Source organism: Grampus griseus (genome assembly GCF_964374135.1).
Source record: "Grampus griseus genome assembly, chromosome: 6".
Taxonomy (NCBI): domain Eukaryota; kingdom Metazoa; phylum Chordata; class Mammalia; order Artiodactyla; family Delphinidae; genus Grampus; species Grampus griseus.
In genome coordinates this window covers 14,756,298-14,773,217 of record NC_139000.1, presented here as the reverse complement: position 1 = coordinate 14,773,217, position 16,920 = coordinate 14,756,298, and positions in this window count along the sequence as shown.

The following is a 16,920-nucleotide window of genomic DNA, read 5'->3' as shown; positions in this document are numbered from 1 at the left end:
CCACAGACACAGCCAGCTCCGGGTGGAGCCAAATGTTTCCTGAGGGCCTTGGGAGATGAGAAAAACACCACTGATCTTTGAAACATTAGGAGGCACCAAAGGAGACACGGAAGAACTTCTCTCTCTGTGTTCTCACCTTCACAAAGCCCCGAGCACCAAACTGGAGGGACATCTTCCAAACATATTCCCAAATCAGCTTCCCTTTAAAACAAAGCTAAAAAAAGATGTGGCACTCTAAATGCCATCCCTTCACATGCTGGTAAGCAGCTTATTCAGCCCAGTGTGTGGCCACCTTAAGAGCTGAGAGGAGAAAGCCTGCTGCTGGAAGTTATCTCTGGGGCCTCTGGGCGGTGAGTGAGTCACTGGGATGATGGGGAGAGGGAGGCAGGGGAGGGACCGGGGACCTGCTCAGGAGTCCCTGTAGGGGTGATACGCGGGGTGAGGTGGGGAGACACAAGGGTTGGGTGTGCATTTTCATGGGCATAGAAACTAGAGGTTTTAAATTTGAGAGCTGGAAGGTGGCAAAGCATTTTGTCCAACTCCCAACATTTTACAGATGAGAAAACCAAAGACTTGGAGGAACGGGGATAGAGGAAGCTTGTAAAACTGAAAGTCCACCTACATGAATTGGTTTTAAAAAGCTTCCTTAGTAGCCCAACCACATATTCCCTGGGTCTATGTAATACAGATGGTATCTCTTTTTACAGATGAGAAAACTGAGGTTCTGGAGAGGAAGCATCATACTGAAGTTCACACAAGTTAGCCTGGAAGCTAAACTTAGAGCCTAGTCTTTAGATCCTGCATTTTGTCTCCTTTAGCCCCATACACTTTCCCTCCCCCATAAACCTGGAGTGAGAGATTAACGAGGCCACTACTTTACCGCCCAGAAATTCACGGGGCAAGAGTGTCTTTCCTCTGTGACTACAGGGGATGTGTCAAGTTATCAGAGAATTAGAGACACAGATGTCTGTTGAGAATGGGAAAAACAGAAAAAAAAAGTGTGAAAATTAAACAGAAAAGAATTTTTAAATGGGAAAGGATCACCTTTTGAGAAGAAGAAACCAAAGAACAAAAGGGTAAAATAACGTTCCAGCTGGTGTAAGGTATAAAGTTGTGTAAAGAAAGGGGCAAGGGCTTAGGATACCACAAGATCCAGATTCCCCTCCCAGGCTGGACCTTTACCAGCCAGGCATCCTCAGGTAGATCATTAAAACTGCTGAGTCTCTATTTCCTCATGTGTATGATGGGAGTAAAAATAACCTCTTCATACAGTTGCTTTGAGGATTAAACATAAAACAGCTAACATGTAGGAGGTCTTCCGTAACTTTTCTCCCTAAAGGAAGGATCCAAGACTCTAAACAGTACTCCTTAGTCCCAGGTTCTGTGAAAAAAATGAGACTTCTGGGTGGAGAGTATGTAACAGTCTTGCTGGACCCCTATTCTCATCTTCTGCAGTGGATAACAACTGAAGCAGCCACCTAGCTCACAACCCACTCCTCCCCAACTTTGGGAATGTCCTTAGTATACAGATATAGGACCCTGGTGGGCATGCCTTGTTGTTCAGCCCTAGTCCCAAGCCATAGCTAACTGACCCGGAGGTAAGCCCAGCAAATAAGCCGGGTCACTCAGAGGCTTCCCTGGGACTTTCACACCAGTCTCTCATCTCTGGTGGGAGTCATGGAACATGAGTAATGAGAACCACAGGAGGCTGTCATGTTCTGTGCCTCAGAGAGGAAGCCAGAAGAGAACGGAAGTGACCTACAGAAATGAGAGACACGAGAAGAGAGGCAATGTGGCTGTGTGTAGCCCCTGATTCTTGGTGTCCTTGTGATCCAAATACACCTCTCACCCAAGGCTTGCAAGATGCCCCAGTGTCCTCTAGTGAATTAGTCTCTTCTTGCCTAAGCATTTCTGCCCATTGGATTGAACTGGGTGATCATTAAGTCCTGCCCATCCCTTAACCAGTGGTGGTTCTTGAATGTGGACTAAATACCTTCTGTACTCTCATCTTGGGACCCCAAGAAGTAAGGACAATGGAGCCTTTCAAGATCCCCGGATAATGAGCCAGAGATGAGGAATTTCTAACAGAGCTTTCATATCCACCTCCCTTTGACTTGGCCTTCAATCCTAAACCTAAGAGCATAAGTAATACACTTTTCCCTACAATTCAATGGCATTTCGAATTTTATAGTGCTCTTTATCATGGAGGAGACTTATAAGACCCCTACCTGGAGGCATTATTCTTTTGTCACTTTTATAGAAGTTATAAGATGCACTTGTCCTTCCTGGCTTAAACCTCCATCTTCTTCAGGGAGCCTAATCCTGGAAGAACCTGTAGCATCTCCACCCCCAGGTCAATCAAGCCTTAAAGTAAGAGTTTCAAGTTCTGGGGTCCTGACTTGTCCGTTGCCTCTTAAGTCAACAACCCCTCTTCTGAAGCAGGAGGTTAGTGGGCCCACACTATCAATGCACTCCTAAAATAGCCCGTTGGTCTTGCCTGTGGGAAACACTGCCATTTGATTCACTTGAACAGTGTTTCCAGCACCAATAGTGAGCCAATCTGGTGACATCACAGGGGACAAGATCAGAAATGCAAAATACATGACCCATGGTCCCTAGTGGGTTCCCTCCCATGTGGGAAGAAGGAAGCCACGGACACAAGTAGTGGCAACCTTCCAGGGAATATGCTATAATCCAGGTAGGCACGAAGTTATCTGAGGAAAGGGAACAGCAAATTGCCTCTGGGAGTTCTGAGAAGGCTTGCCAGACAACATCGGAGCTGAGTTTTCAATCAGCTCAGCTCCTTCACAGCTCTGGAACTTGGGCAAGTCAATTGATCTCTGGCATGTCAGTTTCCTCCTCTGTAAAATGGGAAAAATAACAGTGGCTCCCTCGCAGGCTTGTTGTGTGGCTTAAGTGAGTTAATACATGTAAAGTGCTTACAGTGGTGCTTGACACAGAGTAAGTGGCCAAGCCCATTAGCTCTTACCAGCAGCATCAACACTGAAAGGTTAATATGAGTGTGTCAGAGAGACAAGCAGGGGAGGGCGTTATAGACAGAGGGAAGGACACAGAGGTGTGTCAAAGCGTGGAGTTATGCGTGGAGTCTGGCAAGTTATCCTTGGTGGCTGGAAAGTCAAGTGTGTGGGCGTGTCAGGAGCTGACCTAACGTTTTCAGTAAAGGGTCAGATGGTAAGTATTTAAGCTTTGTAGCCCAAGAGACAATGTCCTCAACTCTTCAAGCAACCTTCTCAAGAGAAGGCTAACTGTGCCTCAGTTTACCTCTAAATATGTAAAAGCCATTCCTTGTTCATGGTGCGCACTGGATGTGGGCTGCATTTGGCCTGCAGGCCATAGTTTGCCAACTCCTGCTCCAGGAGAAGGCCAAAGGCTGGGCTTGTAAGGTTTTCATACGCCTTGCTAAGGAGGCTCGGCTTCTCCAAGCAGGGGAGAGGCAAAGGGTTTAAACAGGGACTTCAAGATTAGATTTGCATGTGGCAAAGCAATGAGGAGAATGGGTTAGGGCAAAGAGGGAAGTTTAAATTGACAGTCCAATTAGAAAATGACTATGATTGCAATGGAAGTGATATTTGTGCAGGAGCAGTTGTGATGGAGATGCTGAGGGACATTTAGAGGGAACATGAACATAATTGGTGGTCTAGATTCAGGCGGTAAGAGGAAAAGAGAGGCAGAATACTCCATGTTTCTGCTTATTTATTGACAGATCAACCTCTACTTGGGGAGGAAGTGAGTGCCCCATCCTCAGAAGCATTCAAACAGAGTATAGATTCCTGCCTGACAGCTGTAGATAGCAATGGATAGAGAGAGCAACAACTAAAGTCTCTCCTAGCTCTGAGGGTCTGTGACCCTATGATTCTGTGATTGTCTTTATCAATCTAACAGGAGCGAACGATTTGTTTAGTCATTGAAGGACACGGACAAACTTTACTCCTCAATACAAATCACCTTAACTTTTCAGAAAGCTGTCTATTTTCTACAGCGCTCACATCCATTATCTCTCTGAGGAGCCTGGAAAAGGACTGTGAAAACTGAAAAATGCTAGACCAATATGAGATTGTGTTATTATCATTATTATTTTTAAAACACACTTGAATAGAAGAATTCTATACTTTATTTCAGATTTAGTGCAGTTACTCTGCCTTCAGTCCAGTGAGTTATTTATTTCTATAGCTCTCTCATCTCTTGGACAAAACCTGGCACATGGTAATAATTTTTTAAAAAAGTTTGTCAAATCTTAGCAGTGTGTCAAGAGCCAATTCGAAAAGCATTTAATCAGCTCAGCCTTCTCCTATTGCTGCAGAGAAGACGGAACAGTCCCATTGCTAGCTGCAGTTGCAATAATAGCATCATTATTAATAATAATACTCACCATTTATCAGTATTCCTTGTGTGGCAGGCACTGGTCAAGGGTTTGCAGACATTCTTAATTAAGGTTCTCAAGAACCTAATGAAAATGCCATGGTGGTGCCCATTTTACAGATGACATGAGAAAGTTAAGGCTCAGAGAAGGGCAGCTGCTTGTTCAAGTTCATAAAGGTTAGAACTGTGCTTTCAAAAACAGGTCGATTTTAATAACCTCACCTTCCTCGGGGACACAGGGAAGCATTTTCGTACATATTTATTCTAGGAGGGAGAGATTAGGGCTGCTCCGCGTGCCAGGACTAGGCATAAGGTCTTTTGTCATAACTGCCTCTCCGTCTCGGGGTCTCTCTGGGAAACACAAACCTCTTGACCCCTCAGCCTCAGGCGGAAACCACAGCTTCTGGTTTCCCAGGTGCAGCCGCCAATGCGGCTGCCGGCCAGCAGAGGGCAGCTGCGGGAAGCCGTCCAAGGACAGCCTCCACCCGCATTAGAGCTAATTAAGCCACGAGAGGCAAGAGGCAAGCACATTTCTGTCTGATGAAAGCAAACAGATCTACTCCTGGGCTGAGCGAAGCAGGGAGATCAGCGAGGAGGGAGGTTTATCCGCTTCCAAGAAGCCGGCTGGATGGTGCCATGGTGGCTGCCTGCAACAGAACACTGGCCCGTGGGATCCAAACCCGGGGAGCTTCCCACGAGCCCCTCCTCCCTGGAACAGGACAAGAGAGTCTGGCCCAGGGCTAGAGATGCTGTAAAGCCAACTGAGTGGCTGGAGCCAAAGGGGCAGCCTGTTTGCAGCAGAAAAACCAACCCAGACTCACCAAGAGATGCATAGGATACATCAAGAAGCATGTGCGCAGAAAACAGGGTGAAACACACAAACATTTAGGGAGACCACCAACCGCTCCTGCCTTTTAGATATAAAACTGGAACAATCCAGGCAACCACGGTGGTTGGTTACCTGTCCACTGAATATACATACAAGGTGTGTACACCCACAATGCATATGGACGAAGCACATACACACACCAAGTAAATGAAAATGCTTATGCATTTGTATATCCAGGTAGTCAGCTGCACTGGTTTGAATTCAGATGGCCTGAATTCCAGTACCAGCCCTACCACAAATCTGTGCAACTTTGAGCAAATGATGAACCATTCTGAATCTGCTTCCTCATTTGTGAAATGGAACCTAGCTGGGTTAATTAAAATCATACAGTTTGGAAGCTCACTCAGAAGTTGGGGGACTAAATCAAGTTCCCCCAAGGAAGCCTGGGACTGCTCCCATTTCTTTTACCAAGTCTCCAACCTTAGAGGATGCAAGCTAGGTGACCCAGTCCACATTCCTGTCCCCAAACCAACAACCCTAGGGATGCTCTTATCTATCTAACAATGTGGGAAACTTTAAGTCAATCTGTCTATGATTGTCTCCCTATGAGTACAATCATACTGAATATGTAATTCCTTTTTCCAGCCTCCTTTCTCACTTAACTTTAGCACAGAGAATAAGCATCTTATAAACAGCTTTTTAAAGGGCCACAGAATGTTTCCTTATACGGATATCTGTACCCTTCTAGTTTGCTATTTGGTCCTTTCCCCCCGCCCCTCCTTCAGCTACTATAAATAATGCTTCAGGGGGGGAAATATCTTCATGCATAGAACTTTTCTCTATTTTTGGAATCTTTCTTTAGAAAAAAAAATCTCGGAAATTAAATTACTAAAATTAAATCATAATTTGAGACTCTTCATGCACGTTGCCAAATTGTTTTCCAAAACGGTTGCCCTAGTTTACACAGCCACCAGCAATGCATGACTCTATCACCACATTCTCCAAAGCACTGGCCATCCTCTTCTTTCTTTGTTTAAACTTTGTTAATTCAGTAGGAGAAAAATGTTATCTCATGGTTTTAATAAGCGCATCTTTGATTATTCGAGAGAATGAACATGTTTCTCTTGTGTTTGTTCACCAGTTGTATTTCCTCTTTTGAGAATTGTCTCTTTCTGCCCTCTGCTCACTTATCTGCTGGGGTCTTAGTGAATTTAATTGATTTGCATGCGCTTTTCACATAACAAAGATAGTAATCCTTTCTCATATTTGCTGTGGGTATTTTTCCAGTTTGCTTTATGTCATTTCCTTTGTGGTTTCTTCTATCACTTCTGGGCTTATACAGCCACCCCATCCTCCAGAGACCTGATAAATATTCATTTCTAATTTTGGAATTTTTTTTCTCCTGGTATGATTTGATTCTATAACCTTGAGATTCCACACGCCCACAAATCTATGATTCTGTGCCTCCACGATGACCACGTATAGCGCTGGGTGACCTTTCAAGGCATAGGCTTCCTAACGTGTTTCATATTTCATCTTTACCCTCCCTCATCCTTCAGATTATAAGCTCCAGGAGGGAAGGGCTATATCTGTCTCATTCCCCCTGAATCCTAGGAGCCCAGAACACTGCCAGGCTCATAGTGGGTGAGCACTAAATATCTATTTCTCGATTATCTCCCTGATCTGTTCCAGACCCTTGAGAATGCTCTGGTTCTGGCCCACATCCAAGCATGCAGAATGGATGATCACAGGTGTGAGACCACTGGGGACAGCAGGGCGGGCATTACCAGAAGAAAGGATGGCAATAGCAAAATTAAAAGAGCGAAAGAACACGGTATGTAGGAAACAGTAAGTAGTCGAGCTTACCAAGAGCACAGGCATGTGTGACCGTAATAGAACATGTGGCTGGAAGTGTAAGTTGGACCCAACTGGTAAAGGGTTGTGAAAGCCAATTTTGAAATTTCATCCACAAAAATTCCATTCTCCACAGTGCAGCCAGGGTGATCTTTACAAAAGGTAAATCTGATCATGTCACTGCTCTGCTTTATAACCTGCAAAGGCTTCCCCTTGCCCTTAGGAGACAGCTGAGAATCTTGTAATAGTCTACAGGGTCCTGCCTTTCCCATTCATTATACCTCCCGCCATTCTTCCCTTGCTCAAAATACCAACCCCCATTCCATTATGCGGCCCTGCCAAGCCCATCTCATCGTGGGGCCTCTGTGATTGCTGTTTCTTGTCCTGTTAACCTCTCCCCAGCATTACACACAGCTGCTTCCTTCCATTACTTGGGTTGGAGTGCAAATATCCAATGTTGCCCATGCTCCTATCACTCTCATCTTACCCCCTGGTTTTACTATCTTCATGTAACTTATCACTATCTGAAATGATCTTCTTCGTTATCTTCCTGTTTATTTTGTCTCCCCTTCTTGAACATAAAACTCAGGAAGGCAGAGACCTTTCTTGTCTCGTTTACTGCTATCGTTCCCTCCCTGGAACAGTGCCCGGAACGTACAGTAGGTGACGGTTAAATTTTGCCTGACTGTACGAAGTCAACTCATGGGCAGTTGGAGCTACTGGGAGGGTGGGTGTGCGAGCAGGATCAGGCATGGATTTCAGAAAGAGCGCTCTCCTGGCAGGGCGGAGAATGGTTTGGCCAGCAGAAACTGGGGTAAGGAGACAGAATGATATTACGTAAAAATGACTGATATCAGAAACTTTTCTGAAAGGAAGATTTGATCCAGGGAGAGCTAGAGATGGAAGTGTGTTGTGCAGGTGGTACTGGGAAGGAAATGATCTGCAATCTGCAGTCATCAAAACAAACGAATAAAAAATAGCCATTGTGATAACTAATATTGAAATAGTACTTTAGCTTCCAAAGACATTCACACCATCTTATGGTATTCTCATCACCACCATTCAAAGCAGCCAAGGAACAGGCTGCTATCTTTGTTTAACAGATGAGAAAACTGAGGCTCAGGAAAGTTAACTCAGGGACCCTGTGTAGCTCGTGAGCCGTGGATGTGGACAGGAACCAAGGCTCCTGATGCTTAGCCCTGGGCTCTGCCTGGCAAGTGCTGGGGCGTCACGATTTTCCCACAGTGCACACACTCCACAGAACGGTGTGGTTGCTAAAATCATGGCTTAGAGTTAATGATCCAGATGAAAAATCTTCCCTGGCCTTTGGGCCTGGAGAAGAGGCCAGTGCCACTCCCTTCCCTAAGAGAGTTAAAACATCACAAGTCAGGGAGGAGGCCATTTGCTGCCACATTAACAGTAAACGCCATTTACTCCAGTGATATCTCCATATCGGACTTTATTGTTGCCTCCCCCGTGGCTAAAATTACAACAAAACAGAGCAGGAAACAAGGGAAGGAGGAGACAGACAAGGATCAGAAGGAGACGGGGAGTGGCGGCACCACTCAAGGAGGCAGACAGACTGAGAGCCCCAGATCTCCTTTTGCCCTGAACTGGAGCCCTCCACGTCCCTACAGAGGTCGCAACTACCAGTGGCTCATCAGGGAACACGGCACAGGCTCAGGGGAGGAGTCTCGGAGGCAAGAGCAGCAGAGGTGGGGAGAAGCGCCTGGAATGTCTTATGATTCTCCTGAATGGACTAGCTCTCTCACTGCTCAGTCGGGCACGTCCAAAGCTTGCTAGTTGTTCCAATGCCATCTGCTTCCTGGAGCTTAGACAGGTCACACTAATTACTTTAATCCCCAGTTTGTACCTATCTGTCTTGTTTCTTTAGATGAGGAGAAAGAAGTGGAAGGCAATAGGTCCCCCAGACCTGCACCTGTCCTGAATCTGGGGAACAACGCAGGGGGTGGTGGCATAGCACAGAGGAGGGTTCCCATCCCAATGGCTCCCAAAGGTGTTAGATCAGCACCTTCTGTCTTTGGGTCTTTCCAGTAATTTGCATCCAAGTACAACTGACAAGCCATTAGACAAGCCTCATTGCTATGAGCTGACAGGGTCCCAAGAATAACTTGATTATGCAGAGATAGTATTGATAGGGAAATAAGTTAAGGTTTGAGGGAATGAGGCCCCATAGCCCACCCGCCTGGAGTACGCCAACCAAGGAATCAGTACGGACAGGAGCCATTGGTCAACTGATTTTTCTCTTCCTCCTTCCTCCCTTCTTTCTCTCCACTCTTTCTTCCCTCCTTCTATTTATTCACTCATTGCTTCCTCTTCTTTTTCTCTGCCTCTTTCTCTTCCCTTTGCCTGAATCCAAATCCACATGTTCCAATCTTTTTCCTAGGTTAAAAAAATTAAATCCTGCCTTTACCACTCAGTTCAAGACATACTGCCTACAACTTATGATAAAAGAAATTGAATGGCTTCCTTTGAGCTATTCAGTGTGTATTTGCCCACAGGTAAACAGAAGCACCATTTTAAGGTAAAAGAGTGTGAGTGTGTTTGTGTGTGTGTGTGTGTGTGTGTGTGTGTGTGTGTGTGTGTGCGCGCGCGCGCGCGCGCATGAGATGGCTCCTGGGAGGAAAGGGAGGGAAAAAAGGCTGAGAGAGCACAAGTCAAATTCATTCATTCCTTCATGAAATATTTGATGTGAGCTCACTGCAAGCCAGGTGCTATGCTGGTACCACCCTCAAGGAGCACCCAGGCTGGTACAGGACTGGGCAGCTACCAGGAAGTTGTAAGTGAGTGCGGTCACACGAGGAGTGAAGATGAAGGACATGCAGCAGAAGCAGTAGCCTTGGGATTATTTCTTAGAATGGTTGAAGCAGCTCAGGCCAAAAAGAGCATGTGTAAAGCTCTGTGTAAGGAGAAAAGAGGAGGGTAAAATTCGAGAAGGCCTGCTGGCCACAGACATGGGAAGGACATGAAGGGCCCAGGGCTGGAGCAAGAGCTAAGCGCTGGGACAGTCACAAAGGGCAGGGCTAGGATATATCCGGGTGTGTATGTGTATGTGTTTGTTGGAAAAAAGTGTTAGCTATTCAGAAACCACATGTAGCTGCCCTTCTCAGACTCTCCTAGAAGGAAGACTCCTGGGAAGCAGATCTGGTTGCGTTGAGGGTAATAATTGTCGAAGATGCAGATCAGGGAAGCAGAGAGCAAGAGGGCTAAAATCTGAGAAAAAGATGCTTTAAAACATCGGTTTGCTTATTATTCAGCTATGGCAAACTAACAGAGCGAGAGCTGAGTGCCACTGAAAAGAAAGGCTGGCATACACACAAATTGCAAGAGGAAGGGGCTACAGGGGAAGCATCGGGTTCAGTCAGGGGGCAGAAGCGGGTGGGGCAAACATGGACAAGAGCCTTGACTGTGCTCTCCATGGGTGGGAACGGGGGAGGCAGGGTAAGCAGGTTCAGGATTGTCTAGTATACATAATTTCAGTGGGCTCTACGGCACAGGAGCTGTCCCTAGTTACCTGGTACCTGGGTACCTGTCCTTTGGGTGATTAGGGCAGGAAAATAGTGGCCCAGAATGTAAAAGCCAAATAAAGGAGGTGGGGTCTGGGCTGGATTGTTGTATATGAAAAATGCACTTACAGGCAAGTACTTTACTATCTCTGGGAATTAGAGGCAGCCCTTTCAGAGTCAGCAAGGCCTCAAAATGCCAAAGCATCAAAAATACTAAAAAGCTGTGATCAATACAGACATCAAGCTCCAAAGGGTGAGAGTCTAGGTGGGGTGGGAGTGGGGAAGAAACAAAGGTGCAGATGCAGGGAAGGAGAGAAGACACAGACTTGAGAATACGGATATGCTTGTGAGTGAGCGCATCTGTGTTTCAAGGAACGAGAGAGAGACAGAGAGACATGGCGACAGAGATGGTAGTAGCACAGGAGTGGAACATCTGAGAAAGAACAGATCAGGTAAAGAAATACTTAGGAAGCTTTACTGCCTGACAGGTAAATCCTTCCTTTATTCAACAAACATTGGTCATGTATGCTTTCAGAGTTGGATTTGACGAGGGGATGGTATTACAACATATGAGACTGGCCTAAGATACCCCCTTAACATTTAGATTTGATGTCCATACCCTAGTCCAGTGCTGTAGTTTTCAAATGTTTATGAGCCACGGAATCTTTTCTCCAGCTGAGATCTTATACAGAAGTCCAGTACATAAGATGCAAAAGTACTCTAGCTGAAGATAAGGTCCCAGGGCCCTACCATGCCAGCACCTCTCACACCCCACAGTAGCCCCAGGGTCCCTTTATCCAAAGTGCAAAGCTTTCCTGAGCATGGTTTGAAAACCTCTGCTCTGGGGCAGTAATACTCAGGCTGACTGGAGCCAAACCTGGGAACAGGTTTGAGATAAAGCGCAGATCTAAGATGAGTTCTCTTTTTGGATGGGGATGGAGGGAGGTACTCTAAAGAGGTGCCCCACTATGGAGAGAACCCACAGACCTGTATTTGGAGCATAGGGAAGAGGTTAAGAGAAGAGCTTTTTCAGTCTTATGAATGTGGGTTTTGTTTTGTTATGTTTTGTTTTAAATCTGGGTTTGAAACTCACTTCTGATCCTTGGGCAAATCACAAGAACCTTCTTGGCCTCAGTTTCTTAACCCACAGAACAGGATGCATACCATGAATCCTAAAGCATCCTAAATTATCAGGATTAAACCAGAAAATGTACTTACTAGAGTGTTTAATTGGTAGTAAGTGTTCACTAATGTAGACTGCTATGATCATCCTCGTTAGTATTATTCCCCAGAGGAACTAAGTAATTCATACTGGTTGACCTCCATAAGATGTTTCTAGCTCTCAAGGCTGTACAAAAATAGAATGGGATATCTGATGGTGGCAAGTTGCCCAATGTGGGAGATGTTTAAGGAGGAGTTCAAGGCTACTGCCCGGGGATATTGCCAAGTGGATTAACTGATTAAATGCGGGGGGCGGTGGGGCTACATAGGTCTATTCTGGTCTTGAGAATCCAAGCGTTGTGGTTCCATAACTCTAATCCCACTTAATTGTAAGATCCTTTACTATTAAGATTTCATCAGTATCCAGTTTTGGTGAGCCAGAGGGAGGTTGACGTGGGAAGACAGGGTAGGTCGGTGGGGTGGGGGTTAGTCCAAAAGTCTCTCAGTCCAGCCCTCCACGGGGCTCCACAGAGCTCTCAAGTCGCTCAGCTGGATGCAACTTCCTGAAATATTAACAGGTTCCAGGTAATTGCTGCTTCCCAGTGCAATTAGAACCTAATTTAGGGAAGTATGTTTTTCTGAAAAGGTTCGTTAGCCAAACGTAACCCCCTAATTCTGTAGTTTAGGAAAGACGGATGGGTCCAATATGTAGGCACTTGGCTGATGCCCTGGGAGAAAAGACAGATGCATTAAACTAGATGGGAACACAAATTACCTTCTATCTTTGGAGCAGCAAGTCATTGACAACCTTACCCATCTCTAGGTACAGTCACCCAGCACATTAAGGCCTTCAGGAAGGCACTGGGGATGCTGCCACCCTGCCCACCAAGTAATCCTAACATTCCAGAGGGTCTTAGAGGTCTTTAATTAAGCAAACCCTGACCTTAGGAAGGAGTGCCCTTCACAAAGACCTTGACCATGTGGCTTGAGCACACAGCAGCGGGTAAGGGACCCCCCCTGCCCCCACCCCTCCTGCCCCACAAAACTCATGCTCTTCTGATCATAGAAAGTATCTCCTGAGATATGCTATCCAGACCGGTATGTTCACCCCCAAGTGAAACTTTGTGTTATGGAGTCGAAAACCAAAACAGCTTTCTTGTATTTTCCCTTTAGCTAATTTGATGTTGTCTTCTGGCTTCTCTTCTCAAGAGAAAACACTTTCAACACTTTCAAATTTATTTGATTGTACTTAACAGCCACCCATCCTCCTGGTTCTATGTGCCACCACCCGCTCTGAACACACTCCTTGTGTAAGTCTCCTAAAGTATGGTTCCCTCAACTGGACACAATACTTCAGGTATCACCTGGCAATTACAGAACACAGCTAGCCCAGTTCCTCCTCCATTCTGGACATTATACAATGATTCTTCAAATAACATAAACCATTTATTGAGTGTCACTGTGCGCCGGTCAGTATGTTACATGTTTTAATCCTTAATACCACCCTGGTTAGGAAGGTATTATCCCCATATTATAGATGAGGAAGCCAAGATATGGAATAATTAAATAATTTTCCTGAGACTACACCACTGTCTTTAAAGTCAGGATTTGAATCTAGGACTTCCTTTTAAGTACCAGTCCATTCTGCCCCTGCCTGACATCAGTTGCTGTCATTTCACAATGTTTATAATGTTTTACACTTTAATATAAGTGTTTTGTTTTAATTTAATTTTTTTGGTAGGAACACTTAATACGAAATGTACCCTTTTAACAATTTTTTAAGTGTACAATACAATACTGTTGCTCAGAGGCACAATATGCACTGTAGATCTCTTGAACTTGTTTACCATTCTTAACTGAAATTTTATGCCCATTGATTCACAACTCCCATTTCCCCTTCCTCCCAATCCCTGGTGACCACCATTCCACTCTTTGGTTCTATGAATGTGACTATTCTAGATCCCTCATGTAAGTGGAATCACGTAGTATTTGTCTCTCTATGATTGGCTTATTTCACTTAGCGTAATGCCCTCAAGGTTCAACCATATTGCTACATATTGTAGAATGTCCTTCTTTTTAAAGGTTGAATAGTATTCTTTTGTATGTATATACCATATTGTTTTGATTCATCTATTTGTCAATGGACATTTAGACTGTTTCTACACCCTGGCTATGGTGAATAGTTCTGCAATAAACACAGGAGTGCTAGTGTTTCTTCAAGATCCTAACTTTAATCATTTTGGATAAATACCCAGAAGTGGGTCTGTCAGATCATATGGTAAGTAATAATCAAGGAAATGCAAATCAAACCCAAAATGAGATATCACCTCTCACCTGTCATGATGCTATTACCAGAAAAGTAAAAGACAAGTGTTTGTGAGGATGTGGAGAAAAGGGAACTCATACACTGTTGGTGGGAATACAAAATGCGGCAGTTGTTATAGAAAACAGTATAGAGGTTCCTCAAATAACTAAACAGAGCTACCATATACAAAATGTTTTCATAGGAGAATTATTTTATTCTCAAAAAGATCCTATATCTTTAGGCCTCTAAAATGTCAATGTCTATTCTACATGAGATGCTCACAAGTCAGGTACACCCCATTTGATATTACATTTTTAATTTAAAAATTTGTAAATAAAAGATAGAAGTTCATGCATCCTTTAAATTTCACTTTGGCTACTTCTATTGATTATTCCACTCACTGAGATCATTTTAAGTCCTTATCTTTTCATCAAGTGTGTCTGCAACATCTGTGCATCTGGTTGGCACCCCTTCTGTATTGTCAACCAAATCATGCATACATGAATTAACAAGCACCAGGTCAAGGTTGGAATTCTGTAACTTACCCTGGTAGGTTACACTGGTATTTCAGCCACTAACTAATGCACCTAGTTATAATCTAGTCCAGTAGTTTCCAAACCAAGATGACCTTCAGAATCAATTGGAGATCACTGCTCACCAGATTTCACCCAAAACCTCGATTAGAGTATCTGAGGATGGGACTCAGAAATGTGTATGTTGACATAGCTCCCCTGGAGATTCCCATCATCTCTCAGGTTTATTTACTACTGATCTCATCCACATTTTTCTAACTTGTCCAGAAGGGTATAAGGAGAAACTTGACCAAGTTCTTTGCAGAAATCAAGACATGTCATACTTGGGATTCTGCAATCTAAGACTCCATAATAAAAGAAAATTAGGTTAATTTAATATATAACTTAATCTTGGTAAAAATTCAAATTACTTTATAATACTTGATAGAGTTCAGGCTTAATTTTTTAAGATTGACCAATGAGAATTATAATGCGTTTAATTGAAATCAGTGATGAATTCACGATTATCTAGCACTACACCTAATTTTACTAAGGAAAAATCAGAAACCTAGAGAAGCTAAGTGACTTTCCCAAGGTCATGCCGTGAGTCAGTGCAGAGTCTAAGCTCGACTCCAAATCACCTGATTTGAGCTCATTTCTCTTTCCTATACATCATGCTATGTCTTAAATTTATACTTGGCTTTGAAATTCATTGTGGTTTTGTTTGATTTACTGCATATCAGATGGCCTTCCTTATTCAATTTTGCTTTTGCTGATATAAAAATGAATTTGTATTCACTGAGAACATGGCAACTAATGGCAGAATGAAAGGGAGGGAAAAGAAAGGGAGTATTCCAACCATATTCCAAAGGATATAAAGTCAAATTTAAATATTCTGGAAGAAAATCCACTAAGAAAACATTAAATTCAAATTTCCAGGATAGTGGAAGTGTTCTGGATCAAAGATCTTGCTTGGTGACTTTGGGTAAATCAATAAACTTTTTACAAGAATCCAGGTTGTGGGAGTCTTACAAAACCTCACTTTTCTGTGGAAAAGTGCATTTCTAATAAGGTAAAAGATGATTTTATTAATTTTTTATAAATAAAAATTAATTATTCTGTGGCATATTTTTTAAAGAAAAGTAAAACAGAAGTCACATGACAAGGCCACAGTGTTAAAACAGGAGGCCCACTTACACTGTTGGATGAAACGTTCAATATAAAATCAGAAAAGATTTGAAAAAAATCAATAGAACATTTTATGTATTCATCGCTACTCTAACAGTGATGGTAGTCCCAATAACTACTCACTGAATCCTTGCTCTATATCTGACACTAAGCTAAGCTCTTTTCGTAGATTCTCTTAGTCTTTACACCACACCTAGGAATCAGGTTTGGGTTCCATCTTACAGATGCAGAAAAATAATATTTAAACTTTAACTGTTATATGGCACTATAGGGTGAGACTACACTTAGGTTGACTTGGGACCCAACTTAAAAATATATTAAAGGAATACCTAAGCTGAATAGCCAAGAAAAAGACTTACAATGTATGCCTATTTTTATGATCTAAATTTATGATGGTCTGGCTCTAGTATAAGTATGCCTCATTTTTCTCTGAAATTATCAAAAGAAATCATTGATGGAAAATGATTATTTTTAAGTACTCTGTTAAAAAATATTACTAAGACACAAATACAGCAGCATTTTCCAATATGGCACTACAATTAGCTTGAATGACTCCACTTTACCAAAACCCACCCTCATATTGAATTTTGGCATCCTGTATACACAACTGTAAAATTACTCTGAAATTATTCATTGTATCAGCAAATCTTGGCATGTAATTGTGCTCAGTTTTTTGCCAGCTGAAAAATAATGGCATTCCACCCTTTTTGGGCACATTCTTTTTTATTACCCGTCTCCATTAACCATCGCAGGGAGGGGATGGCCACATTTACTGGATACCTGCTAAGTGTTAAGCACTGGCCACGCATGGACACCTTCTGTCCTCATCAGAGCCCTACAAGGGAGGGCACCAGTCTCTCTCTCTGACAGGAATAGAGGGCAAGTGTTGTTCAGAAAGGCTAAAGAATTTGACCAAAGGCACACAACTGGTGAGCAGCAACATCAGGATTGAAATCCCATAGCTCAGGTCATTTATCTACTGCAAGCTGCCTCCCAAAGGTGAGGTTGAAGCACAGAAAAACCATGCAGGGTACTCAGGACCACACAGCAAGGCCATGGTGGTGTCAGGGTCTCTGCAATATTTATATTTCTTTTTCCTAGGAGGCCTAGATGAGTTTTAATTGAAATGATGAATTCCTGAGCACACTGCTCTTTGAAATACAA